The 25397-nt window shown below is 43.3% G+C and overlaps 24 non-coding genes and 6 pseudogenes across 24 annotated transcripts; all 30 read left to right on the plus strand.

Annotated features, from left to right (window-relative positions):
- The first annotated feature begins 425 nt into the window (after positions 1–425).
- On the plus strand, positions 426–544 carry LOC142515941 (5S ribosomal RNA). Its single transcript, XR_012811761.1, has one exon. It is a non-coding gene; the product is annotated as a 5S ribosomal RNA (ribosomal RNA).
- A 687-nt stretch (positions 545–1231) lies between these two features.
- LOC142507105 (5S ribosomal RNA) lies at positions 1232–1346 on the plus strand. The gene has a single exon (XR_012805369.1). It is a non-coding gene; the product is annotated as a 5S ribosomal RNA (ribosomal RNA).
- Positions 1347–2626: 1280 nt separating this feature from the next.
- Positions 2627–2740, plus strand: LOC142509677 (5S ribosomal RNA). The gene has a single exon (XR_012807839.1). It is a non-coding gene; the product is annotated as a 5S ribosomal RNA (ribosomal RNA).
- Positions 2741–3426: 686 nt separating this feature from the next.
- LOC142515246 (5S ribosomal RNA) lies at positions 3427–3545 on the plus strand. The gene has a single exon (XR_012811101.1). It is a non-coding gene; the product is annotated as a 5S ribosomal RNA (ribosomal RNA).
- A 718-nt stretch (positions 3546–4263) lies between these two features.
- On the plus strand, positions 4264–4382 carry LOC142517169 (5S ribosomal RNA). Its single transcript, XR_012812930.1, has one exon. It is a non-coding gene; the product is annotated as a 5S ribosomal RNA (ribosomal RNA).
- A 687-nt stretch (positions 4383–5069) lies between these two features.
- LOC142511937 (5S ribosomal RNA) lies at positions 5070–5174 on the plus strand (annotated as a pseudogene).
- Positions 5175–5856: 682 nt separating this feature from the next.
- Positions 5857–5975, plus strand: LOC142512007 (5S ribosomal RNA; annotated as a pseudogene).
- Positions 5976–6656: 681 nt separating this feature from the next.
- On the plus strand, positions 6657–6775 carry LOC142514285 (5S ribosomal RNA). The gene has a single exon (XR_012810186.1). It is a non-coding gene; the product is annotated as a 5S ribosomal RNA (ribosomal RNA).
- A 1082-nt stretch (positions 6776–7857) lies between these two features.
- LOC142514798 (5S ribosomal RNA) lies at positions 7858–7976 on the plus strand. The gene has a single exon (XR_012810675.1). It is a non-coding gene; the product is annotated as a 5S ribosomal RNA (ribosomal RNA).
- Positions 7977–8658: 682 nt separating this feature from the next.
- LOC142512252 (5S ribosomal RNA) lies at positions 8659–8777 on the plus strand (annotated as a pseudogene).
- Positions 8778–9459: 682 nt separating this feature from the next.
- On the plus strand, positions 9460–9578 carry LOC142508088 (5S ribosomal RNA). The gene has a single exon (XR_012806320.1). It is a non-coding gene; the product is annotated as a 5S ribosomal RNA (ribosomal RNA).
- A 557-nt stretch (positions 9579–10135) lies between these two features.
- On the plus strand, positions 10136–10254 carry LOC142516991 (5S ribosomal RNA). Its single transcript, XR_012812756.1, has one exon. It is a non-coding gene; the product is annotated as a 5S ribosomal RNA (ribosomal RNA).
- A 1081-nt stretch (positions 10255–11335) lies between these two features.
- LOC142517004 (5S ribosomal RNA) lies at positions 11336–11454 on the plus strand. Its single transcript, XR_012812768.1, has one exon. It is a non-coding gene; the product is annotated as a 5S ribosomal RNA (ribosomal RNA).
- Positions 11455–12137: 683 nt separating this feature from the next.
- Positions 12138–12256, plus strand: LOC142508487 (5S ribosomal RNA). The gene has a single exon (XR_012806698.1). It is a non-coding gene; the product is annotated as a 5S ribosomal RNA (ribosomal RNA).
- A 683-nt stretch (positions 12257–12939) lies between these two features.
- LOC142515875 (5S ribosomal RNA) lies at positions 12940–13058 on the plus strand. The gene has a single exon (XR_012811695.1). It is a non-coding gene; the product is annotated as a 5S ribosomal RNA (ribosomal RNA).
- A 662-nt stretch (positions 13059–13720) lies between these two features.
- LOC142516633 (5S ribosomal RNA) lies at positions 13721–13839 on the plus strand. The gene has a single exon (XR_012812418.1). It is a non-coding gene; the product is annotated as a 5S ribosomal RNA (ribosomal RNA).
- Positions 13840–14521: 682 nt separating this feature from the next.
- On the plus strand, positions 14522–14640 carry LOC142511318 (5S ribosomal RNA; annotated as a pseudogene).
- A 682-nt stretch (positions 14641–15322) lies between these two features.
- LOC142517237 (5S ribosomal RNA) lies at positions 15323–15441 on the plus strand. Its single transcript, XR_012812993.1, has one exon. It is a non-coding gene; the product is annotated as a 5S ribosomal RNA (ribosomal RNA).
- Positions 15442–16195: 754 nt separating this feature from the next.
- LOC142516620 (5S ribosomal RNA) lies at positions 16196–16314 on the plus strand. Its single transcript, XR_012812405.1, has one exon. It is a non-coding gene; the product is annotated as a 5S ribosomal RNA (ribosomal RNA).
- A 1334-nt stretch (positions 16315–17648) lies between these two features.
- LOC142511298 (5S ribosomal RNA) lies at positions 17649–17767 on the plus strand (annotated as a pseudogene).
- A 682-nt stretch (positions 17768–18449) lies between these two features.
- Positions 18450–18568, plus strand: LOC142510118 (5S ribosomal RNA). Its single transcript, XR_012808250.1, has one exon. It is a non-coding gene; the product is annotated as a 5S ribosomal RNA (ribosomal RNA).
- Positions 18569–19249: 681 nt separating this feature from the next.
- Positions 19250–19368, plus strand: LOC142506536 (5S ribosomal RNA). Its single transcript, XR_012804825.1, has one exon. It is a non-coding gene; the product is annotated as a 5S ribosomal RNA (ribosomal RNA).
- A 681-nt stretch (positions 19369–20049) lies between these two features.
- On the plus strand, positions 20050–20168 carry LOC142516375 (5S ribosomal RNA). Its single transcript, XR_012812173.1, has one exon. It is a non-coding gene; the product is annotated as a 5S ribosomal RNA (ribosomal RNA).
- Positions 20169–20818: 650 nt separating this feature from the next.
- Positions 20819–20937, plus strand: LOC142509868 (5S ribosomal RNA). Its single transcript, XR_012808016.1, has one exon. It is a non-coding gene; the product is annotated as a 5S ribosomal RNA (ribosomal RNA).
- Positions 20938–21329: 392 nt separating this feature from the next.
- Positions 21330–21449, plus strand: LOC142510288 (5S ribosomal RNA). The gene has a single exon (XR_012808411.1). It is a non-coding gene; the product is annotated as a 5S ribosomal RNA (ribosomal RNA).
- Positions 21450–22130: 681 nt separating this feature from the next.
- LOC142509202 (5S ribosomal RNA) lies at positions 22131–22249 on the plus strand. The gene has a single exon (XR_012807387.1). It is a non-coding gene; the product is annotated as a 5S ribosomal RNA (ribosomal RNA).
- Positions 22250–22891: 642 nt separating this feature from the next.
- LOC142507874 (5S ribosomal RNA) lies at positions 22892–23010 on the plus strand. The gene has a single exon (XR_012806115.1). It is a non-coding gene; the product is annotated as a 5S ribosomal RNA (ribosomal RNA).
- Positions 23011–23690: 680 nt separating this feature from the next.
- LOC142513930 (5S ribosomal RNA) lies at positions 23691–23809 on the plus strand. Its single transcript, XR_012809852.1, has one exon. It is a non-coding gene; the product is annotated as a 5S ribosomal RNA (ribosomal RNA).
- A 680-nt stretch (positions 23810–24489) lies between these two features.
- LOC142510598 (5S ribosomal RNA) lies at positions 24490–24607 on the plus strand (annotated as a pseudogene).
- A 583-nt stretch (positions 24608–25190) lies between these two features.
- On the plus strand, positions 25191–25309 carry LOC142506628 (5S ribosomal RNA). Its single transcript, XR_012804915.1, has one exon. It is a non-coding gene; the product is annotated as a 5S ribosomal RNA (ribosomal RNA).
- Positions 25310–25397: the final 88 nt, after the last annotated feature.

Consider the following 25397-nt stretch of genomic DNA (forward strand, 5'->3'; position numbering starts at 1 on the left):
AATTCGATTCTGGTTCCATTTTATCGTATCCCAAGAATAATAATAGCTTAACATTCGTTATTTCCTTCTTCTTATTTTTTTTTTCTATTTTCTGGGAACATTTATCGATTTTTGTTGTTGTGAGCCGGTTCTGTGCGGAAGGATATGACGCAGATTACTCCGGAGATGGTTAACTCATTAAAAACAATTATTTCGACTGTTTTATCTATAATTTACGTAAACGGTCGCGACACGAGGTCTTTCCAGGGAGGTCACCCATCCTACCTCTGCCATCGCGCCAGAACGCTTAACTTCATGGTTATGATTGGGCGAGAGCAGTGCCGCGTGTTGTCCATCGCCGCCCGCTCCACACGTACTCGAGGGATACAAGAATAAACACCCTCCAAAAGACTTGAAAACGAAACATCAGTATGCCACTCATTGTCGGTTGCGATCATACCAGCACTAATGCACCGGATCCCATCAAAACTCCGTTGTTAAGCGTGCTTGGACGAGAGTAGTACTAGGATGGGTGACCCCCTGGGAAGTCCTCGTGTTGCACCCTTTTTCGTGTTTTTCTATTTTTGATTACTTGTTGACAGACGATTTCCGGCTCCAATCAACTGAATCTCGATCGGGACCAGATAAGACATGTGAAATGAAAATAGTAGCTCGGGCACTGCCGGATTTGGACAAAATTGTAGGCTAATTTTATTGTAAACGGGCAAACGGACGAGACTCATTACTACGCAATGAGCTGACGAGATTTTAGCCGAATTCCTTTTCTAAGACCCTCTAATTTGCGATTTACCGCTTCTGTTAAGCTTTCGTTTCCTCGAGAAATCCGCTTAGGAAGTTCGAAATTCGATTCCGATTCCATTTTATCGTATCCTTGGCATAACAATTTCTTTAGATTCGTTATTTCCTTCTTCTTATTTTTTTTTCTATTTTCTGAGTACATTTATCGATTTTTGTTGTCGTGAGCCGGTTCTGTGCGGAAGGATATGACGCAGATTACTCCTGAGATGGATAACTCATTAAAAACAATTATTTCGACTGTTTTATCCATAATTTACGTAAACGGTCGCATCAAGAGGTTTTCCCAGGGAGGTCACCTATCCTAGCTCTGCCATCGCACCAGAACGCTTAACTTCATGGTTATGATTCGGCGAGAGCAGTGCCGCGTGTTGTCCATCGCCGCCCGCTCCACACGTACTCGAGGGATACAAGAATAAACATCCCACTCATTGTCGGGTGCGATCATACCAGCACTAATGCACCGGATCCCATCAGAACTCCGAAGTTAAGCGTGCATGGGCGAGAGCAGTACTAGATGTGACCCCTGGGAAGTTCTCGTGTTGCACCCCTTATCGTGTTTTTCTATTTTTGATTACTTGTTGACAGACGATTTTCGGCTCAAATCATCTGAATCTCGATCAGGACCAGATAAGACATGTGAAATCAACGTAGCTCGGGCACTGCCGGATTTGGACAAAATTGTAGGCTAATTTGATTGTAAACGGGCAAACGGACGAGACTCATTACTACGCAATGAGCTGGCGAGATTTTAGCCGAATTCCTTCTCTAAGACCCTCTAATTTGCGATTTACCGCTTCTGTTAAGCTTTCGTTTCCTCGAGAAATCCGCTTAGGAAGTTCGAAATTCGATTCCAATTCCATTTTATCGTATCCGAGGCATAATAATAGCTTTACATTCGTTATTTCCTTCTTCTTATTTTTTTTCTTATTTCTGGGAACATTTATCGATTTTTGTTGTCGTGAGCCAGTTCTGTGCGGAAGGGTATGACGCAGATTACTCCGGAGACGGTTAACTCATTAAAAAAAATTATTTCGACTGTTTTATTCATAATTTACGTAAACGGTCGCGACACGAGGTCTTCCCAGGGAGGTCACCCATCCTACCTCTACCATCGCGCCAGAACGCTAAACTTCATGGTTATGATTGGGCAAGAGCAGTGCCTCGTGTTGTCTATCGCCGCGCGCTCCACACGTACTCGAGGGATATAAGGATAAACATCCCACTCAATGTCGGGTGCGATCATACCAGCACTAATGCACCGGATTTGGACAAAATTGTAAGCTAATTTGATTGTAAACGGAAAAACGGACGAGGCTCATTCTCCGCAATGAGCTGACGAGATTTTAGCCGAATTCCTTCTCTAAGACCCTCTAATTTGCGATTTATCGCTTCTGTTAAGCTTTCGTTTCCTCGAGAAATCCGCTTAGGAAGTTCGAAATTCGATTCTGGTTCCATTTTATCTTATCCCAAGAATAATAATAGCTTTACATTCGTTATTTCCTTCTTCGTATTTTTTTTTTCTATTTTCTGGGAACATTTATCGATTTTTGTTGTTGTGAGCCAGTTCTGTGCGGAAGGGTATGACGCAGATTACTCCGGAGACGGTTAACTCATTAAAAAAAATTATTTCGACTGTTTTATTCATAATTTACGTAAACGGTCGCGACACGAGGTCTTCCCAGGGAGGTCACCCATCCTAGCTCTGCCATCGCGCCAGAACGCTTAAATTTATGGTTATAATTGGGCGAGAGCAGTGCCGCGTGTTGTCCATCGCCGCCCGCTCCACACGTACTCGAGGGATATAAGAATAAACATCCCACACAATGTCGGGTGCGATCATACCAGCACTAATGCACCGGATCCCATCAGAACTCCGAAGTTAAGATGGGCGAGAGCAGTACAAGGATGGGTGACCCCCTGGGAAGTCCTCGTGTTGCACCCCTTTTCGTGTTTTTTTCTATTTTTGATTACTTGTTGACAGACGATTTTCGGCTCAAATCATCTGAATCTCGATCGGACCAGATAAGACATGTGAAATGAAAGTAGCTCGGGCACTGCCGGATTTGGACAAAATTGTAGGCTAATTTGATTGTAAACGGGCAAACGGACGAGACTCATTACTACGCAATGAGCTGACGAGATTTTAGCCGAATTCCTTCTCTAAGACCCTCTAATTTGCGATTTACCGCTTCTGTTAAGTTTTCGTTTCCTCGAGAAATCCGCTTAGAAAGTTCGAAATTCGATTCTGGTTCCATTTTATCGTATCCCAAGAATAATAATAGCTTTACATTCGTTATTTCCTTCTTCTTATTTTTTTTTTCTTTTTTCTGGGAACATTTATCGATTTTTGTTGTCGTCAGCCGGTTCTGTGCGGAAGGATATGATGCAGATTACTCCGGAGACGGTTAACTCATTAAAAACAATTATTTCGACTGTTTTATCTATAATTTACGTAAACGGTCGCGACACGAGGTCTTTCCAGGGAGTTCACCCATCCTACCTCTGCCATCGCGCCAGAACGCTTAACTTCAAGGTTATGATTGGGCGAGAGCAGTGCCGCGTGTTGTCCATCGCCGCCCGCTCCACACGTACTCGAGGGATACAAGAATAAACATCCCACTCATTGTCGGTTGCGATCATACCAGCACTAATGCATCGGATCCCATCAAAACTCCGAAGTTAAGCGTGCTTGGGCGAGAACAGTACTAGGATGGGTGACCCCCTGGGAAGTCCTCGTGTTGCACCCCTTTTCGTGTTTTTCTATATTTGCGTACTTGTTGACATGCGATTTTCGGCTCAAATCATATGAATCTCGATCGAGATCAGATAAGACATGTGAAATCAACGTAGCTCGGACACTGCCGGATTTGGATAAAATTGTAGGCTAATTTGATTAAAAACGGGCAAACGGACGAGACTCATTACTACGCAATGAGCTGACGAGATTTTAGCCGAATTCCTTCTCTAAGACCCTCTAATTTGCGATTTACCGCTTCTGTTAAGCTTTCGTTTCCTCGAGAAATCCGCTTAGGAAGTTCGAAATTCGATTCTGGTTCCATTTTATCGTATCCCAAGAATAATAATAGCTTAACATTCGTTATTTCCTTCTTCTTATTTTTTTTTTGTATTTTCTGGGAACATTTATCGATTTTTGTTGTTGTGAGCCGGTTCTGTGCGGAAGGATATGACGCAGATTACTCCGGAGACGGTTAACTCATTAAAAACAATTATTTCGACTGTTTTATCTATAATTTACGTAAACGGTCGCGACACGAGGTCTTTCCAGGGAGGTCACCCATCCTACCTCTGCCATCGCGCCAGAACGCTTAACTTCATGGTTATGATTGGGCGAGAGCAGTGCCGCGTGTTGTCCATCGCCGCCCGCTCCACACGTACTCGAGGGATACAAGAATAAACACCCTCCAAAAGACTTGAAAATTAAACATCAGTATGCCACTCATTGTCGGTTGCGATCATACCAGCACTAATGCACCGGATCCCATCAAAACTCCGTTGTTAAGCGTGCTTGGACGAGAGCAGTACTAGGATGGGTGACCCCCTGGGAAATCCTCGTGTTGCACCCTTTTTCGTGTTTTTCTATTTTTTATTACTTGTTGACAGACGATTTCCGGCTCCAATCAACTGAATCTCGATCGGGACCAGATAAGACATGTGAAATGAAAATAGTAGCTCGGGCACTGCCGGATTTGGACAAAATTGTAGGCTAATTTTATTGTAAACGGGCAAACGGACGAGACTCATTACTACGCAATGAGCTGACGAGATTTTAGCCGAATTCCTTTTCTAAGACCCTCTAATTTGCGATTTACCGCTTCTGTTAAGCTTTCGTTTCCTCGAGAAATCCGCTTAGGAAGTTCGAAATTCGATTCCGATTCCATTTTATCGTATCCCAGGCATAACAATTTCTTTAGATTCGTTATTTCCTTCTTCTTATTTTTTTTTCTATTTTCTGAGTACATTTATCGATTTTTGTTGTCGTGAGCCGGTTCTGTGCGGAAGGATATGACGCAGATTACTCCGGAGACGGTTAACTCATTAAAAACAATTATTTCGACTGTTTTATCCATAATTTACGTAAACGGTCGCATCAAGAGGTTTTCCCAGGGAGGTCACCTATCCTAGCTCTGCCATCGCACCAGAACGCTTAACTTCATGGTTATGATTGGGCGAGAGCAGTGCCGCGTGTTGTCCATCGCCGCCCGCTCCACACGTACTCGAGGGATACAAGAATAAACATCCCACTCATTGTCGGGTGGGATTATACCAGCACTAATGCACCGGATCCCATCAGAACTCCGAAGTTAAGCGTGCATGGGCGAGAGCAGTACTCCTGGGAAGTTCTCGTGTTGCACCCCTTATCGTGTTTTTCTATTTTTGATTACTTATTGACAGACGATTTTCGGCTCAAATCATCTGAATCTCGATCGGGACCAGATAAGACATGTGAAATCAACATAGCTCGGGCATTGCCGGATTTGAACAAAATTGTAGGCTAATTTGATTGTAAACGGGCAAACAGACGAGACTCATTCTACGCAATGAGCTGACGAGATTTTAGCCGAATTCCTTCCCTAAGACCCTCTAATTTCCGATTTACCGCTTCTGTTAAGCTTTCGTTTCCTCGAGAAATCCGCTTAGGAAGTTCGAAATTCGATTCTAATTCCATTTTATCGTATCCCAAGAATAATAATAGCTTTACATTCGTTATTTCCTTCTTCTTATTTTTTTTCTATTTTCTGGGAACATTTATCGATTTTTGTTGTCGTAAGCCGGTTCTGTGCCGAAGGGTATGACACAGATTACTCCGGAGACGGTTAACTCATTAAAAACAATTATTTTGACTGTTTTATCTATAATTTACGTAAACGGTCGCGACACGAGGTCTTCCCAGGGAGGTCACCCATCCTACCTCTGCCATCGCGCCAGAACGCTTAACTTCATGGTTATGATTGGGCGAGAGCTGTGCCGCGTGTTGTCCATCGCCACCCGCTCCACATGTACTCGAGGGATATAAGAATAAACATCCCACTCAATGTCGGGTGCGATCATACAAGCACTAATGAACCGGATCCCATCAGAACTCCAAAGTTAAGCGAGCTTGGGCGAGAGCAGTACTAGGATGGGTGACCCCCTAAAAAGTCCTCCTGTTGCATCTCTTTTCGTGTTTTTCGATTTTTGATTACTTGTTGACAGACGATTTTCGGCTCAAATCAACTGAATCTCGATCAGGACCAGATAAGACAGGTGAAATGAAAGTAGCTCGGGCACTGCCGGATTTGGACAAAATTGTAGGCTAATTTGATTGTAAACGGGCAAACGGACGAGACTCATTACTACGCAATGAGCTGACGAGATTTTAGCCGAATTCCTTCTCTAAGACCCTCTAATTTGCGATTTACCGCTTCTGTTAAGCTTTCGTTTCCTCGAGAAATCCGCTTAGGAAGTTCGAAATTCGATTCCGGTTCCATTTTATCGTATCCCAGGCATAATAATAGCTTTACATTCGTTATTTCCTTCTTCTTATTTTTTTTCTATTTTCTGGGAACATTTATCGATTTTTGTTTTCGTGAGCCAGTTCTGTGCGGAAGGGTATGACGCAGACAACTCCGGAGACGGTTAACTCATTAAAAAATTATTTCGACTGTTTTATCCATAATTTTCGTAAACGGTCGCGACACGAGGTCTTCCCAGAGAGGTCACCCATCCTAGCTCTGCCATCGCACCAGAACGCTTAACTTCATGGTTATGATTGGGCGAGAGCAGTGCCGCGTGTTGTCCATCGCCGCCCGCTCCACACGTACTCGAGGTATACAAGAATAAACATCCCACTCATTGTCGGGTGCGATTATACCAGCACTAATGCACCGGATCCCATCAGAACTCCGAAGTTAAGCGTGCATGGGCGAGAGCAGTACTAGGATAGGTGACCCCCTGGGAAGTCCTCGTGTTGCAACCCTTTTCGTATTTTTCTATTTTTGATTACTTGTTGACAGATGATTTTCGGCTCAAATCATATGAATCTCGATCGAGACCAGATAAGACATGCGAAATGAAAGTAGCTCAGGCACTGCCGGATTTGGACAAAATTGTAGGCTAATTTGATTGTAAACGGGCAAACGGACGAGAATCATTGCTACGCAATGAGCTGACGAGATTTTAGCCGAATTCCTTCTCTAAGACCCTCTAATTTGCGATTTACCGCTCTTGCTAAACTTTCGTTTCCTCGAGAAATCCTCTTAGGAAGTTCGAAATTCGATTCCGGTTCCATTTTATCGTATCCAAGGTATAATAATAGCTTTACATTCGTTATTTCCTTCTTCTTATTTTTTTTCTATTTTCTGGGAACAATTATCGATTTTTGTTGTCGTGAGCCGGTTCTGTGCGGAAAGGTATGACGCAGATTACCCCAGAAACGGTTAACTCATTAAAAAAAATTATTTCGACTGAAATCAACGTAGCTCGGGCACTGCCGGATTTGGAAAAAATTGTAGGCTAATTTGATTGTAAACGGGCAAACAAACGAGACTCATTACTACGCAATGAGCTGGTAAGATTTTAGCCGAATTCCTTCTCTAAGACCCTCTATTTGCGATTTTCCGCTTCTGTTGAGCTTTCGTTTCCTCGAGAAATCCGTTTAGGAAGTACGAAATTTGATTCTCGTTCCATTTTAATGTATCCCAGGCATAATAATAGCTTTACATTCGCTATTTCCTTCTTCTTATTTTTTTTTCTATTTTTTGAGTACATTTATCGATTTTTGTTGCCGTGAGCCGGTTCTGTGCGGAAGGGTATGACGCAGATTACTCCGGAGACGGATAACTCATAAAAAACAATTATTTCGACTGTTTTATCCATAATTTACGTAAACGGTCGCATCAAGAGGTATTCCCATGGAGGTCACCTATCCTAGCTCTGCCATCGCGCCAGAACGCTTAACTTCATGGTTATGATTGGGCGAGAGCAGTGCCGCGTGTTGTCCATCGCCGCTCGCTCCACACGTACTCGAGGGATATAAGAATAAACATCCCACTCAATGTCGGGTGCTATCATACTAGCACTAATGCACCGGATCCCATCAGAACTCCGAAGTTAAGCGTGCATGGGCGAGAGCAGTACTAGGGTGGGTGACCCCCTGGGAAGTCCTCGTTTTGCACCCTTTTTCGTGTTTTTCTATTTTTGATTACTTGTTGACATATGATTTTCGGCTCAAATCATCTGATTCTCGATCGGGACCAGATATGACATGTGAAATCAACGTAGCTCGGGCACTGCCGGATTTAGACAAAATAGTAGGCTAATTTGATTGTAAACAGGCAAACGAACAAGACTCATTACTACGCAATGAGCAGACGAGATTTTAGCCGAATTTCTTGTCTAAGACCCTCTAATTTGCGATTTACCGCTTCTCTTAAGCTTTCGTTACCTCGAGAAATCCGCTTAGGAAGTTCGAAATTCGATTCCGGTTCCATTTTATCATATCCCAGGCATAATAATAGCTTTACATTCGCTATTTCCTTCTTCTTATTTTTTTCCTATTTTCTGAGAACATTTAGCGATTTTTGTTGTTGTGAGCCGGTTCTGTGCGGAAGAGTATGACGCAGATTACTCCGGAGACGGTTAACTCATTAAAAACAATATTTCGACTGTTTTATCCATAATTTACGTAAACGGTCGCGACACGAGGTCCTCTCAGGGAGGTCACCCATCCTAGCACTGCCATCGCGCTAGAACGCTTAACTTCATGGTTCTTATTGGGCGAGAGCAGCGCCGCTTGTTGTCCATCGCCGCCCGCTCCACACGTACTTAAGGGATATAAGAATAAACATCCCACTCAATATCATGAGCGTTCATACCAGCACTAATGCACCGGATCCTACCATAATTCCGAAGTTAAGCGTGCTTGGGAGAGAGTAGTACTAGGATGGGTGACCCCCTGGAAAGTCCTCGTGTTGCACCCCTTTTCGTGTTTTTGTATTTTTGATTACTTGTTGACAGACGATTTTCGGCTCAAATCATCTGAATCTCGATCGGGACCAGATAAGACATGTGAAATCTGCGTAGCTCGGGTACTGCCGGATTTGGACAAAATTGTAGCCTGATTTTATTATAAACGGCAAACGAACGAGACTCATCACTCCGCAATGAGCTGGCGAGATTTTAGCCGAATTCTTTCTCTAAGATCCTCTAATTTGCGATTTTCCGCTTCTGTTAAGCTTTTGTTTTCTCGAGAAATCCGTTTAGGAAGTCTGAAATTCGATTCCGGTTCCATTTTATCGTATCCCAGGCATAATAATAGCTTTACATTCGTTATTTTCTTCTTGTTTTTTTTTTTCCTATTTTCTGGGAGCATTTAACAATTTTTGTTGTCGTGAGCCAGTTCTCTGCGGAAGGGTATAACGTAGATTACTCTCGAGACGGTTAACTCATTAAAAATAATTATTTCTACTATTTAGCCATAATTTACGTAAACGGTCGCGACACGAGGACTGCCGAAGGAGGTCACCCATCCTAGCTCTGCCATCGCGCCAGAACGCTTAACTTCATGGTTCTGATTGGGCGAGAACAGTGCCGCGTGTTGTCCATCGCCGTCCGCTCCACACGCACTCGAAGGATATAAGAAAAAACATCCCACTCAATTTCAGGTGCGATCATACCAACACTAATGCACCGGATCCCATTAGAACTCTGAAGTTAAGCGTGCTTGGGCGAGCGCAGTACTAGGATGGGTGACCATCTGAGAAGTCCTCATGTTGCACCCCTTTTCGTGTTTTTCTATTTTTGATTACTTGTTGACAGTCGATTTTCGGCTCAAATCATTTGAATCTCGATCGGGACCAGATAAGACATGTGAAATCAACATGGTTCGGGCACTGCCGGAGTTGGACAAAATTGTAGGCTAATTTGATTGTGAACGGGCAAGCGAACGAGACTCATTACTCCGCAATGAGCTGGCGAGATTTTAGCCGAATTTCTTCTCTAAGACCCTCTAATTTGCGATTTTCCGCTTCTGTTAAGCTTTCGTTTCTTCGAGAAATCCGTTTAGGAAGTCCGAAATTCGATTCTGGTTCCATTTTATTGTATCCCAGCATAATAATAGCTTTACATTCGCTATTTGATTCTTCTTATTTTTTATTTCTATTTTCTGGAACATTTAGCGATTTTTTTTGTCGTGATCCGGTTCTGTGCGGAAGGGTATTACGTAGATCACTCCGGAGACGGTTAACTCATTAAACACAATTATTTCGACTGTTTTGTCCATCGCCGTCCGCTCCACACGTACTCGAAGGATATAATAATAAACATCCCACTCAATATCAAGTGCGATCATACCAGCACTTATGCACTGGATCCCATCAGAACTCCGAAGTTAAGCGTGCATGGGCGAGAGCAGTACTAGGATGGGTGACCCCTTGGGAAGTCCTCATGTTGCACCCCTTTTCGTGTTTTTCTATTTTTGATTACTTGTTGACAAACGATTTTCGGCTCAAATCATCTGAATCTCGATCGGGACCAGATAAGACATGTGAAATCAACGTGGCTCAGGCACTGCCGTATTTGGACAAAATTGTAGGCTAATTTGATTGTAAACGGGCAAACGGACGAGACTCATTACTACGCAATGAGCTGACGAGATTTTAGCCGAATTCCTTCTTTAAGACCCTCTAATTTGCGATTTTTTGCTTCTGTTAAGCTTTCGTTTCCTCGAGAAATCCGTTTAGGAAGTCCAAAATTCGATTCCGGTTCCATTTTATCGTATCCCAGGCATAATAATAGCTTTACATTCGTTATTTCCTTCTTCTTATTTTTTTTCTATTTTCTGGGAACAATTATCGATTTTTGTTGTCGTGAGCCGGTTCTGTGCGGAAGGGTATGACGCAAATTACCCCAGAGACGGTTAACTCATTAAAAAAAATTATTTCGACTGAAATCAACGTTGCTCGGCCACTGCCGGAATTAGACAAAATTGTAGGCTAATTTGATTGTAAACGGGCAAACGAACGAGACTCGTTATTACGCAATGAGCTGGTGAGATTTTAGCCGAATTCCTTCTCTAAGACCCTCTAATTTGAGATATTCCGCTTCTGTTGAGCTTCCGTTTCCTCGAGAAATCCGTTTAGGAAGTACGAAATTCGATTCCCGTTCCATTTTATCGTATCCCAGGCATAATAATAGTTTTACATTCGCTATTTCCTTCTTCTTATTTTTTTTCTATTTTTTGAGTACATTTATCGATTTTTGTTGTCGTGAGCTGGTTCTGTGCGGAAGGGTATGACGCAGATTACTCCGGAGACGGATAACTCATTAAAAACAATTATTTCGACTGTTTTATCCATAATTTACGTAAACGGTCGTGACACGAGTACTTCCCAGGGAGGTTACCCATCCTGGCTCGGCTATCGCGCCAGAACGCTTAACTTAATGGTTCTGATTGGGCGAGAACAGTGCCGCGTGTTGTCCATTGTCGCCTTCTCCACACGTACTCTTGAGATATAAGAATAAACATCCACTCAATGTCGGGTGCGATCATACCAGCACTAATGCACCGGATCCCATCAGAACTCCGAAGCTAAGCGTTCTTGGACGAGAGCAGTACAAGGATAGGTGACCACCTGGGAAGTCCTCGTGTTGCACCCATTTTCGTGTTTTTCTATTTTTTATTACTTGTTGACAGACGATTTTAGGCTCAAATCATCTGAATCTCGATCGGGACCAGATAAGACATGAGAAATCAACGTAGCTCGAGCACTGCCGAATTTGGACAAAATTGTAGCCTAATTTGATTGGTAACGGGCAAACGAACGAGACTCATTACTCCGCAATGAGCTGGCTAGATTTTAGCCGAATTCCTTCTCTAAGACCCTCTAATTTGCGATTTTCCGCTTCTGTTAAGCTTCCGTTTCCTCGAGTAATCCGCTTAGTAAGTTCGAAATTCAATTTCGATTCCACTTTATCGTATCCCAGGCATAATAAAAGCTTTACATTCGCTATTTTCTTCTTCTTATTTTTTTCCTATTTTTTGGGAACATTTAGCGATTTTTGTTGTCGTGAGCCGGTTCTGTGCGGAAGGGTATGACCCAGATTACTCCAAAGACGATCAACTCGTTAAAAACAATTATTTTGAATGTTTTATCCATAATTTACGTAAACGGTCGCGACACGAGGACTTCCCAGGAAGGTCATCCATCCTAGCTCTGCCATCGCGCCAGAACGCTTAACTTCATGATTCTGATTGGGCGAGAGCAGTGCCGCGTGTTGTCCATCGCCGCCCGCTCCACACATACTCGAAGGATATAAGAATAAACATCCAACTCAATATCGGGTGCGATCCTACCAGCACTAATGCACAAGATCCCATCAGAACTCCGAAGTTAAGCGTGCTTGGGCGAGAGCAGTGCTAGGATGGGTGACCCCCTGAGAAGTCCTCGTTTTGTACCCCTTTTCGTATTTTTCTATTTTTGATTACCTGGTGACAGACCATTTTCGCTCAAATCATCTGAATCTCGATCAGGAATAGATAAAACATGTGAAATCAACGTAGCTCGGGCACTGCCAGATTTGGACAAAATTGTAGACTAATTTGATTGTAAACGGGAAAACGAACGAAACTCATTACTCCGTAATAAGCTTGCGAGATTTTAGCCAAATTCCTTCTTTATGACCCTCTAATTTGCGATTTTTCGCTTCTGTTAAACTTCCGTTTCATCGAGAAAATCCGCTTAGGAAGTTCGAAATTCGATTTCAGTTCCACTTTATCGTATTTCAGGCATAATAAAAGCATTACATTCGCTATTTTCTTCTTCTTATTTTTTTCCTATTTTCTGGGAACATTTATCGATCTTTGTTGTCGTGAGCCGGTTCTGTGCCGAATGGTATGACCCAGTTTACTACGGAGACGGTTAACTCATTAAAAACAATTATGTCGACTGTTTTATCCATAATTTACGTAAACGGTAGCGACACGAGGATTTCCAAGGGAGGTCACCCATCCTAGCTCTGCCATCGTGCCAGAACGCTTAACTTCATGGTTCTGATTGGACGAGAGCAGTGCCGCGTGTTGTCCATCGCCGCCCGCTCCACACATACTCGAAGGATATAAGAATAAACATCCCACTCAATATCAAGTGCGATCATACCAGCACTTATGCACTGGATCCCATCAGAACTCCGAAGTTAAGCCTGCATGGGCGAGAGCAGTACTAGGATGGGTGACCCCTTGGGAAGTCCTCGTGTTGCACCTCTTTTCGTGCTTTTCTATTTTTGATTACTTGTTGACAAACGATTTTCGGCTCAAATCATCTGAATCTCGATCGGGACCAGATGAGACATGTGAAATCAACGTAGCTTGGGCACTGCCGGATTTGGACAAAATTGTTGCCAAACGAACGAGAATCATTACTCCGCAATGAGCTTGCGAGATTTTAGCCGAATTTCTTCTCTAAAACCCTCTAATTTGCGATTTTCGCTTCTGTTAAGCTTCCGTTTCCTCGAGAAATCCAATTAGGAAGTCCGAAATTTTATTCCGGTTCCATTTTATCTTATCACAGGCATAATAATAGTTTTACATTCGCTATTTTCTTCTTCTTATTTTTTTTTCCATTTTCTGGGAATACTTAGCGATTTTTGTTGTCGTGAGCCGGTTCTGTGCAGAAGGGTATTACGTAGATTACTCCGGATACGGCTTACTCATTAAAAACAATTATTTCGACTGTTTTATCCATAATTTACGTAAACGGTCGTGACACGAGTACTTCCCAGGGAGGTTACCTATCCTAGCTCTGCCATCGCGCCAGAACGCTTAACATCATGGTTCTGATTGGGCGAGAGCAGTGCCGCGTGTTGTCCATCGTCGCCTTCTCCACACGTGCTGTTGGGATATAAGAATAAACATCCAATCAATGTCGGGTGCGATCATACCAGCACTAATGCACCGGATCCGATCAGAACTCCGAAGCTAAGCGTGCTTGGACGAGAGCAGTACTAGGATGAGTGACCACCTGGGAAGTCCTCGTGTTGCACACCTTTTCGTCTTTTTCTATTCTTGATTATTTGTTCACAGACGATTTTTGGCTCAAATCATCTGAATCTCGATCGGGACCAGATAATAGATGTGAAATAAACGTAGCTCGGGCACGGCCGGATTTGGACAAAAATGTAGCCTAATTTGATTGTAAACGGGCAAACGAACGAGAATCATTACTCCGCAATGAGCTGGCGAGATTTTAGGCGAATTCTTTCTCTAAGACCCTCTAATTTGCGATTTTCCGCTTCTGTTAAGCTTCCGTTTCTTCGAGAAATCCGCTTAGTAAGTTTGAAATTCGATTTCGGTTCACTTTATCGTATCCCATGCATAATAAAAGCTTAACATTCGCTATTTTCTTCTTCTTATTTTTTTCCTATTTTCTGGGAACATTTAGAGATTTTTGTTGTCGTGAGCCGGTTCTGTGCGGAAGGGTATGACCCAGATTACTCCAGAGACGCTTAACTCATTAAAAACAATTATTTTGAATGTTTTATCCATAATTTACGTAAACGGTCGCGACACGAGGATTTCCCAGGGAGGTCACCCATCCTAGCTCTGCCATCGCGCCAGAACGCTTAACTTCATGGTTCTGATTGGGCGAGAGCAGTGCCGCGTGTTGTCCATCGCTGCCCGCTCCACAAATACTCGAAGGATTTAAGATTAAACATCCAACTCAATATCGGGTGTGATCATACAATCACTAATGCACGGGATCCCATCAGAACTCCGAAGTTAAGCGTGCTTGGGCGAGAGCAGTGATAGGATGGGTGACCCCCTGAGAAGTCCTCGTGTTGTACCCTTTTTCGTGTTTTTTTATTTTTGATTACTTGGTGACTGACGATTTTCGGCTCAAACCCTCTGAATTTCGATCAGGAATAGATAAAACATGTGAAATCAACGTAGCTCGGACACTGCCGGATTTGGACAAAATTGTAGAATAATTTTATTGTAAACTGGCAAACGAACGAGACTCATTACTCCGCAATGAGCTTGCGAGATTTTAGCCAAATTCCTTCTTTAAGACCCTCTAATTTGCGATTTTCCGCTTCTGTTAAGCTTCCGTTTCCTCGAGAAATCCACTTAGGAAGTTCGAAATTCGATTTCGGTTCCACTTTATTGTATCCCAGGATAATAAATGCTTTACATTCGCTATTTTCTTCTTCTTATTTTTTTCCTATTTTCTAAGAACATTTATCGATTTTTGTTGTCGTGAGCCGGTTCTGTGCCGAATGGTATGACCCAGATTACTCCGGAGACGGTTAACTCATTAAAAACAATTATGTCGACTGTTTTATCCATAATTTACGTAAACGGTCGCGACACGAGGACTTCCAAGGGCGGTCACCCATCCTAGCTCTGTCATCGCGCCAGAACGCTTAACTTCATGGTTCTGATTGGACGATAGCAGTGCCGCGTGTTGTCTATCGCCGCCCGCTCCACACATAATCGAATGATATAAGAATAAACATCCCACTCAATGTCGGGTGCGATCATACTAGCACTAATGCACTGGATCCCATCAGAACTCCGAATTTAAGCGTGCTTGGGCGAGAGCAGTATTAGGATGGTTGACCCCCTGGGAAATCCTCGTGTTGCACCCCTTTTCGTCTTTTTATATTTTTGATTACTTGTTGACAGACGATTTTCAGCTCAAATCACTTGAATCTCGATCGGGACCAGATAAGACATGTGAAATCAACGTACCTCGAACATTGCCGGATTTGAACAAAATTGTAGCCTAATTTGATTGTAAACGGGCAAGCGAACGAGACTTATTACTCCGCAATGAGCTGGCGAGATTTTAGCCGAATTTCTTCTCTAAAACCCTCTAATTTGCGATTTTCCGCTTCTGTTAAGCTTTCGTTTCCTCGAGAAATCCGCTTAGGAAGTCCGAAATTCGATTTCGGTTCCATTTTATTAGGCATAATAATTGCTTTACATTCGCTATTTTCTTCTTCTTTTTTTTCTGTTTTCTGGGAATACTTAGCGATTTTTGTTGTCGTGAGCCGGTTCTATGCAGAAGGGTATTACGTAGATTACTCCGGAGACGGTTAACTCATTAAAAACAATTATTTCGACTGTTTTATCCGTAATTTACGTAAACGATCGCGACACGAGGTCTTCACAGGGAGGTCACCCATTAAAAAAATTTATTTCGACTGTTTTAGCCATAATTTACGTAAACCTTCGCGACACAAGGACTTCCCAGGGATGTCACCCATCCTAGCTCTACCATCGCGCCAGAACGCTTAACTTCATGGTTCTGATTGGGCGACAGCAGTGCCGCGTGTTGTCCATCGCCCTTTGCTCCACACGTACTCGAGGGATATAAGAATAAACATCCCACTCAATGTCCGGTGTGATCATAACAGCACTAATGCACCGGATCCCATCAGAACTCCGAAGTAAAGCGTGCTTGTGCGAGAGCAGTACTAGGATGGGTGACCCCCGAGGAAGTCCTCGTGTTGCACCTTTTTTCGTGTTTTTCTATTTTTGATTACTTGTTGACAGACGATTTTCGGCTCAACTCATCTGAATCTCGATCGGGACCTGATAAGACATGTGAAATAAACGTAGCTCGGGAACAGCCGGATTTGGACAAAATTGTAGCCTAATTTGATTGTAAACGGGAAAAAGAACGAGACTGATTACTCCGCAATGAGCTGGCTAGATTTTAGCCGAATTCCTTCTCTAAGACCCTCTAATTAGCGATTTTCCGCATTTGTTAAGCTTCCGTTTCCTCGAGAAATCCGTTTAGGTAGTCCGAGATTCGATTTCGGTTCCATTTTATCGTATCCCAGGCATAATAATAGCTTTACATTCGCTATTATCTTATTCTCATTTTTTTTCTATTTCCTGGGAACATTTAACGATTTTTGTTGTCGTGAGGCGGTTCTGTGCGGAAGGGTATGACGCAGATTACTCCGGAGACGGTTAACTCATTAAAAACAATTATTTTTACTATTTTAGCCATAATTTACGTAAACGGTCGCGACACGAGGACTTCCCACAAGGGTCACCAATCCTAGCTCGGCCATCGCGCCAGAACGCTTAACTTCATGGTTCTGATTGGGCGAGAGCAGTGCCGCGTGTTGTCCATCGCCTCGCGCTCCACACGTACTCGAGGGATTTTCCCTAAGAAGTCCTCGTGTTGCTCCTCTTTTCGTGTTTTTCTATTTTTGATTACTTGTTGACAGACGATTTTCGGCTCAAATCATCTGAATCTCGATCGGGACCAGATAAGACGTGAAATCAACGTAGCTCGGGCACTGTCGGATTTGGACAAAATTGTAACCTAACTTGATTGTAAACGGGCAAACGAATGAGACTCATTATTCCGCAATGAGCTGGCGAGATTTTAGCTGAATTCCTTCTCTAATACCCTCTAATTTGCGATTTTCTGCTTCTGTTAATCTTCCGTTTCATCGAGAAATCCGCTTAGGAAGTCCGAAATTCTATTCAGGTTCCATTTTATCGTATCCTAGGAATATTAATAACTTTCTATTCGCTATTTTCTTCTTCTTAATTATTTTTCTATTTTCTGGGAACATTTAGCAATTTTTGTTGTTGTAAGCCGGTTCTGTGCGGAAGGGTATGACGCAGATTATTCCGGAGACGGTTAACTCATTAAAAACAATTATTTCGACTGTTTTCTCTATAATTTACGTAAACGGTCACGACACGAGTACTTCCCAAGGAAGTCACCCATCCTAGCTCTGACATCGCGCAAGAACGCTTAACTTCATGGTTCTGATTGGGCGAGATCAGTACCTCGAGGGATATAAGAATAAACATCCCTCTCAATGTCTGGTGCGATCATACCATCACTAATTCACCGGATCCCATCAGAACTTTGAAGTTAAACGTGCTTGGGCGAGAGCTATACTAGGATGGGTGACCCCCTGGGAAGTCCTCATGTTGCACCCTTTTTAGTGTTTATCTTTTGTTGATTACTTGTTGACAGACGATTTTCGGCTCAAATAATCTGAATCTTTTTCGGGACCAGATAAGACATGTGAAATCAACGCAGCTCGGGCACTGCCGGATTTGGACAAAATTGTAGGTTAATTTGATTGTAAACGGGCAAAAGAACGAGACTCATTCTACGCAATGAGCTGGCGAGATTTTAGCCGAATTCCTTCTCTAAGACCCTCTAATTTGCGATTTTCCGCTTCTGTTAAGCTTCCGTTTCCTCGAGAAATCCGCTTAGGAAGTCCGAAATTCGATTCTGGTTCCATTTTATCGTATCCCAAGCATAATAATAGCTTTACATTCCCTATTTTCTTCTTCTTATTTTTTTTGTATTTTCTGGGAACATTTGGCGATTTTTGTTGTCGTGAGCCTGTTCTGAGCGGAAGGGTATTACGTAGATTACTCCGTAGAAGTTTACCTCATTAAAAACAATTATTTCGACTGTTTTATCCATAATGTACGTAAACGGTCGCGACACAAGGACTTCCTAGGGAGGTCACCCATCCTAGTTCTGCCTTCGCGCCAGAACGCTTAACTTCAAAGTTCTGATTGGGCGAGAGCAGTGCCGCGTGTTGTCCATCGCCGCCCGCTCCACACGTACGCTAGGCATATAAGAATAAAAATCCCACTCAATGTCGGGTGTGATCATACAAGCACTAATGCACCGAATCCCATCAGAACTCCGAAGTTAAGCGTGCTTGGGCGAGACCAGTACTAGGATGGGTGATTCCCTGAGAAGTCCTCGTGTTGCTCCTCTTTTCGTGTTTTTCTATTTTTGATTACTTGTTGACCGACGATTTTCGGCTCAAATCATCTGAATCTCGATCGGGACCAGATAAGACGTGAAATCAACGTAGCTCGGGCACTGCCGGATTTGGACAAAATTGTAACCTAACTTGATTGTAAACGGGCAAACGAATGAGACTCATTATTCCGCAATGAGATGGCGAGATTTTAGCTGAATTCCTTCTCTAATACCCTCTAATTTGTGATTTTCCACTTCTGTTAACCTTCCGTTTCCTCGAGAAATCCGCTTAGGAAGTTCGAAATTTGATTTCGGTTCCACTTTATCGCAACCCATGCATAAGAAAAACTTTACATTCGCTATTTTCTTCTTCTTATTTTTTTCCTATTTTCTGGGAACATTTAGCGATTTTTGTTGTCGTGAGCCGGTTCTGTGCGGAAGGGTATGACGCAGATTACTCCGGAGACGGTTAACTCATTAAAAACAATTATTTCGAATGTTTTATCCATAATTTATGTAAACGGTCGCGACACGAGGTCTTCCCAGGGAGGTCACCCATCCTAGCTCTGCCATCGCGCCAGAATTCTTAACTTCATGGTTCTGATTGGGCGGGAGCAGTGCCGCGTGTTGTCCATCTCCGCCCGCTCCACACGTACGTGAGGCATATAAGAATAAAAATCCCACTCAATGTGGGGTGCGATCATACCAGCACTAATGCACTGGATCCCATCAGAACTCCGAAGTTAAGCGTGCTTGGGCGAGACCAGTACTTGGATAGGTGACCCCCAGGGAACTCCTCGTGTTGAACCCCTTTTCGTGTTTTTCTATTTTTGATTACTTGTTGACAGACGATTTTCGGCTCAAATAATCTGAATCTCGATCGGGACAAGATAAGACATGTGAAATCAACGTAGGTCGGACACTGCCGGATTTGGACAAAATTGTAGCCTAATTTGATTGTAAACGGGCAAACGAACGAGACTCATTACTCCGCAATGAGCTGGCAAGATTTTAGCCAAATTCCTTCTCTAAGGCCCTCTAATTTGCGATTTTCCGCTTCTGTTAACTTCCGTTTCCTCGAGAAATCCTCTTAGGAAGTTCGAAATTCGATTTCGGTTCCACTTTATCGTATCCCAGGCATAATAAAAGCTTTACATTCGCTATTTTCTTCTTCTTGTTTTTTTCCTATTTTCTGGGAACATTTAGAGATGTTTGTTGTCGTGAGCCGGTTCTGTGCAGAAGGGTATGACCCAGATTACTCCGGAGACGGTTAACTCATTAAAAACAATTATTTCGAATGTTTTATCCATAATTTATGTAAACGGTCGTGACACGAGGTCTTCCCAGGGAGGTCACCCATCCTAGCTCTGCCATCGCGCCAGAATGCTTAACTTCATGGCTCATTTGGGCGAGAGCAGTGCCGCGTGTTGTCCATCGCCGCCCGCTCCACACGTACGCGAGGCATATAAGAATAAAAATCCCACTCAATGTGGGGTGCGATCATACCAGCACTAATGCACCGGATCCCATCAGAACTCCGAAGTTAAGCATGCTTGGGCGAGACCAGTACTAAGATGGGTGACCCCCTGGTAAGTCCTCGTGTTGCTCCCCTTTTCGTGTTTTTCTATTTTTGATTACTTGTTGACAGATGATTTTCGGCTCAAATAATATGAATCTCGATCGGGACCAGATAAGACATGTGAAATCAACGTAGCTCGGGCACTGCCGGATTTGGACAAAATTGTAGGCTAATTTGATTGTAAACGGGCAAACGAACGAGACTCATTACTCCGCAATGAGGTGGCGAGATTTTAGCTGAATTCCTTCTCTAAGACCCTCTAATTTGCGATTTTCCGCTTCTATTAAGCTTCCGTTTCCTCGATAAATCCGCTTAGGAAGTTCGAAATTCGATTCCGGTTCCATTTTATCGTATCCCAGGCATAATAATAGTTTTACATTCGCAATTTTCTTCTTCTTAATTTGTTTAATTATTTTCTGGGAACATTTAGCAATTTTTGTTGTTGTGAGCCGGTTCTGTGCGGAAGGGTATGACGCAGATTATTCCGGAGACGGTTAACTCATTAAAACAATTATTTCGACTGTTTTCTCTATAATTTACGTAAACGGTCACGACACGAGTACTTCCCAAGGAGGTCACCCATCCTAGCTCTGACATCGCGCAAGAACGCTTAACTTCATGGTTCTTATTGGGCGAGATCAGTACCTCGAGGGATATAAGAATAAACATCCCTCTCAATGTCGGGTGCGATCATACCATCACTAATTCACCGGATCCCATCAGAACTACGAAGTTAAGCGTGCTTGGGCGAGACCAGTACTAAGATGGGTGACCCCCTGGTAAGTCCTCGTGTTGCTCCCCTTTTCGTGTTTTTCTATTTTTGATTACTTGTTGACAGATGATTTTCGGCTCAAATAATCTGAATCTCGATCGGGACCAGATAAGACATGTGAAATCAACGTAGCTCGGGCACTGCCGGATTTGGACATAATTGTAGGCTAATTTAATTGTAAACGGGCAAACGAACGAGACTCATTACTCCGCAATGATATGGCGATATTTTAGCCGAATTCCTTCTCTAAGACCCTTTAATTTGCGATATACTGCTTCTGTAGCCCATCGTAGCCCTGCCATCGCGCCAGAATGCTTAACTTCATGGTTCTGATTAGGCGAGAGCAGTGCCGCGTGTTGTCCATCGCCGCCCGCTCCACATGTACTCGAGGGATATAATAATAAACATCCCACTCAATGTCGGGTGCGATCATACCAGCAGTAATGAACCGGATCCCATAAGAACTCCGAAGTTAAGGGTGCTTGGGCGAGAGCAATACTGGGATGGGTGACCCCCTTGGGAAGTCCTCATGTTGCACCCCTTTTCGTGTTTTTCTATTTTTGATTACTTGTTGACAGACGATTTTCGGCTCAAATCTTCTGAATCTCGATCGGGACTAGATAAGACATGTGAAATCAACGTAGCTCGGGCAATGCCGGATTTGGACAAAATTGTTACCTAATTTGATGGTAAACGGGCAAAAAGACAAGACTCATTGCTGCGCAATGAGCTGGCGAGATTTTTGCCGAATTTCATCTTTAAGACCCTCTAATTTGCGATTTTCGGCTTTTGTTAAGCTTCCGTTTCCTCGAGAAATCCGCTTAGGAAGTCCGAAATTCGATTCTGGTTTCATTTTATCGTATCCCAGGCATAATAATAGCTTTACATCCGCTATTTTCTTCTTCTTATTTTTTTCTATTTTCTGGGAACATTTAATGATTTTTGTTGTCGTGAACCGGTTCTGTGCGGAAGGGTATGACGCAGATTACTCCGGAGACGGTTAACTCATTAAAAACAATTATTTCGACTGTTTTATCCATAATTTACGTAAACGGTCGCGATACGAGGACTTCCAAGGGAGGTCACCCATCCTAGCTCTGCCATCGCGCCGGAACGCTTAACTTCATGGTTCTATTGGGCGAGAGCAGTGCCGCGTGTTGTCCATCGCCGCCCGCTCCACACGTACTCGAGGGATATAAGAATAAACATCCCACTCAATGTCGGGTGCGATCATACCAGCACTAATGCACCGGATCCCATCAGAACTCAGAAGTTAAGCGTGCTTGGGCGAGAGCACGACTAGGATGGGTGACCCCATGGGAAGTCCTCGTGTTGCATCAGGAGATTTTTGGCTCAAATCATCTGAATCTCGATCGGGATTAGGTTAGACATGTGAAATCGACGTAGCTCGGGCACTGCCGGATTTAAACAAAATTGTAGCTTAATTTGATTGTAAACGAGCAAACGAACGAATCATTACTCCGCAACGGGGTGGCGAGATTTCAGCCAAATTCCTTCTCTAAAACCCTCTAATTTGCGATTTTCCGCTTCTTTTAAGCTTCCGTTTCCTCGAGAAATCCGCTTAGGAAGTTCGAAATTCGATTCCGGTTCCATTTTATCATATCCCTGGCATAATAATAGCTTTACATTCGCTCTTTTCTTCTTATTATTTTTTTTCTATTTTCTGGGGACGTTTAGAGATTTTTGTTGTCGTGAGCCGGTGCTGTGCGGAAGGGTATGACGCATGTTACTCCGGAGACGGTTAACTCATTAAAAAAAATTATTTCCACTGTTGTATACATAACTTACGTAAACGGTCGGACACGAGGACTTCCCAGGAAGGTCACCCATCCTAGCTCTGCCATCGCGCCAGAACGCTTAACTTCATGGTTCTGATTGGGCGAGAGCAGTGCCGCGTGTTGTCCATCGCCGTCCGCTCCACACGTACTCGAGGATACAAGAATAAAAATCCCACTCAATGTCAGGTGCGATCATACCAGTACTAATGCACCGGATCCCATCAGAACTCCGAAGTGAAGCGTGGTTGGGCGAGAGTAGTACTAGGATGGGTTACCCCCTGGGAAGTCCACATTTTGCACCCCTTTTCGTGTTTTTTTTTTGATTACTTGTTGACAGACGATTTTCGGCTCAAATCATCTGAATTTTGATCGGGACCAGATAAGACATGTGAAATCAACGTAGCTCGGGCACTGCCGGATTTGGACAAAATTGTAGCCAAATTTGATTGAAAACGGGCAAACGAACGAGATTCATTCCTCCGCAATGAGCTGGCGTTATTTTACTCGAATTCCTTCTCTAAGACCCTCTAATTTGCGATTTACCGCTTCTGTTAAGCTTCCGTTTCCTCGAAAAATCCTCTTAGGAAGTCCGAAATTCGATTCCGGTTTCATTTTATCGTATCCCAGGCATAATAATAGCTTTACATTTGTTATTTTCTTCTTCTTCTTTTTTTTCTATTTTATGGGAACATTTAACGATTTTTGTTGTCGTGAGCCGGTTTTGTGCGAAAGGGTATGACGCAGATTACTCCGGAGACGGTTAACTCATTAAAAACCATTATTTCGACTGTTTTATCCATAATTTACGTAAACGATCGAGACACGAGGACTTCCCGGGGAGGTCACCAATCCTAGCTCTGCCATCACGCCAGAACACTTAACTTCATGGTTCTTATTGGGCGAGAGCAGTGCCGCGTGTTGTCCATCGTCGCCCGCTCCACACGTACTCGGGGGATATAAGAATAAACATCCCACTCAATGTCGGGTGCGATCATACTAGCACTAATGCACCGGATCCCATCAGAACTCCGAAGTTAAGCGTGCTGGGGCGAGAGCAGTACTATGATGGGTGACCCCATTGGAAGTCCTCGTGTTGCACCCTTTTGATGTTTTTCTATTTTTGATTACTTGTTGACAGACGATTTTCGGCTCAAATCATCTGAATCTCGATCGGGATCAGATAAGACATGTGAAATCAACGTAGCTCGGGCACTGCCAGATTTGGACAAAATTGTAGCTTAATTTGATTGTAAACGGGAAAACGAACGAATCATTACTCCGCAACGAGGTGTCGAGATTTTAGCCGTATTCTTTCTCTAAAACCCTCTAATTTGCGATTTTCCGATTCTGTTAAGCTTCCGTTTCCTCGAGAAATCCGCTTAGGAAGTTTGAAATTCGATTCCGGTTCCATTTTATCGTATCCCAGGCATAATAATAGCTTTACATTCGCTATTTTCTTCTTCTTATTTTTTTTTCTGTTTTCTGGGAACATTTAGCAATTTTTAGTGTCGTGAGCCGGTTCTGTGCGGAAGAGTATGACGCAGATTACTTCGGAGATGGTTAACTCATTAAAAACAATTATTTCGACTGTTGTATCCATAATTTACTTAAACGGTCGCGACAAGAGGACTTCCCAGGGAGGTCACCCATCTTAGCTCTGCCATCGCGCCAGAACGCATAACTTCATGTTTCTGATTGGGCGAGAGCAGTGCCGCGTGTTGTCCATCTCCGTCCGCTCCACACGTACTCGAGGATATAAGAATAAAAATCCCACTCAATGTCGGGTGCGATCATACCAGCACTAATGCACCGGATCCCATCAAAACTCCGAAGTTAAGCGTGCTTGGGCGAGAGCAGTACTAGGATGGGTGGCCCCTTGGGAAGTCCTCGTGTGAAATCAACGTAGCTCGGGCATTGCCGGATTTGGACAAAATTGTAGCCCAATTTAATTGTAAACGGGCAAACGAACGAGATTCATTCCTCCGCAATGAGATGGCGTGATTTTAGCCGAATTTCTTCTATAAGACTCTCTAATTTGCGATTTTCCGCTCCTGTTAAGCTTTCGTTTCCTCGAGATATCCGCTTAGGAAGTCCGAAATTTGATTCCGATTCCTTTTTATCGTATCCAAAGCATAATAATAGCTTTACATTCGCTATTTTCTTCTTCTTATTTTTTTTCTATTTTCTGGGAACATTTAGCAATTTTTGTTGTCGTGAGCCGGTTACTCTGGAGACGGTTAACTCTGGAGACGGTTACTCTGGAGACGGTTAACTCATTAAAAACAATTATTTCGACTGTTTTATCCATACTGTACGACTGACACGAGGACTTCCCAGGGAGGTCACCCATCCTAGCTCTGCCATCGCGCTAGAACGCTAAAGTTCAAGGTTCTGATTGGGCGAGAGCAGTGCCGCCTGTTGTCCATCGCCGCCCGCTCCACACGTAGTCGAAGGATATAAGAATAAACATCCCACTAAATGTCGGGTGCGATCATACCAGCACTAATGCACCAGATCCCATCAGAACTCCCAAGTAAAGCGTGCTTGGGCGAGAGCTGTACTAGGATGGGTGACTCCCTGGGAAATCCTCGTGTTGCACCCATTTTCGTGTTTTTCTATTTTTGATTACTTGTTGACAGACGATTTTCGGCTCAAATCATCTGAATCTCGATCGGGATCAGATAAGACAT

Source organism: Primulina tabacum, chromosome 10 (assembly GCF_025594145.1).
Source record: "Primulina tabacum isolate GXHZ01 chromosome 10, ASM2559414v2, whole genome shotgun sequence".
Taxonomy (NCBI): Eukaryota; Viridiplantae; Streptophyta; class Magnoliopsida; order Lamiales; family Gesneriaceae; genus Primulina; species Primulina tabacum.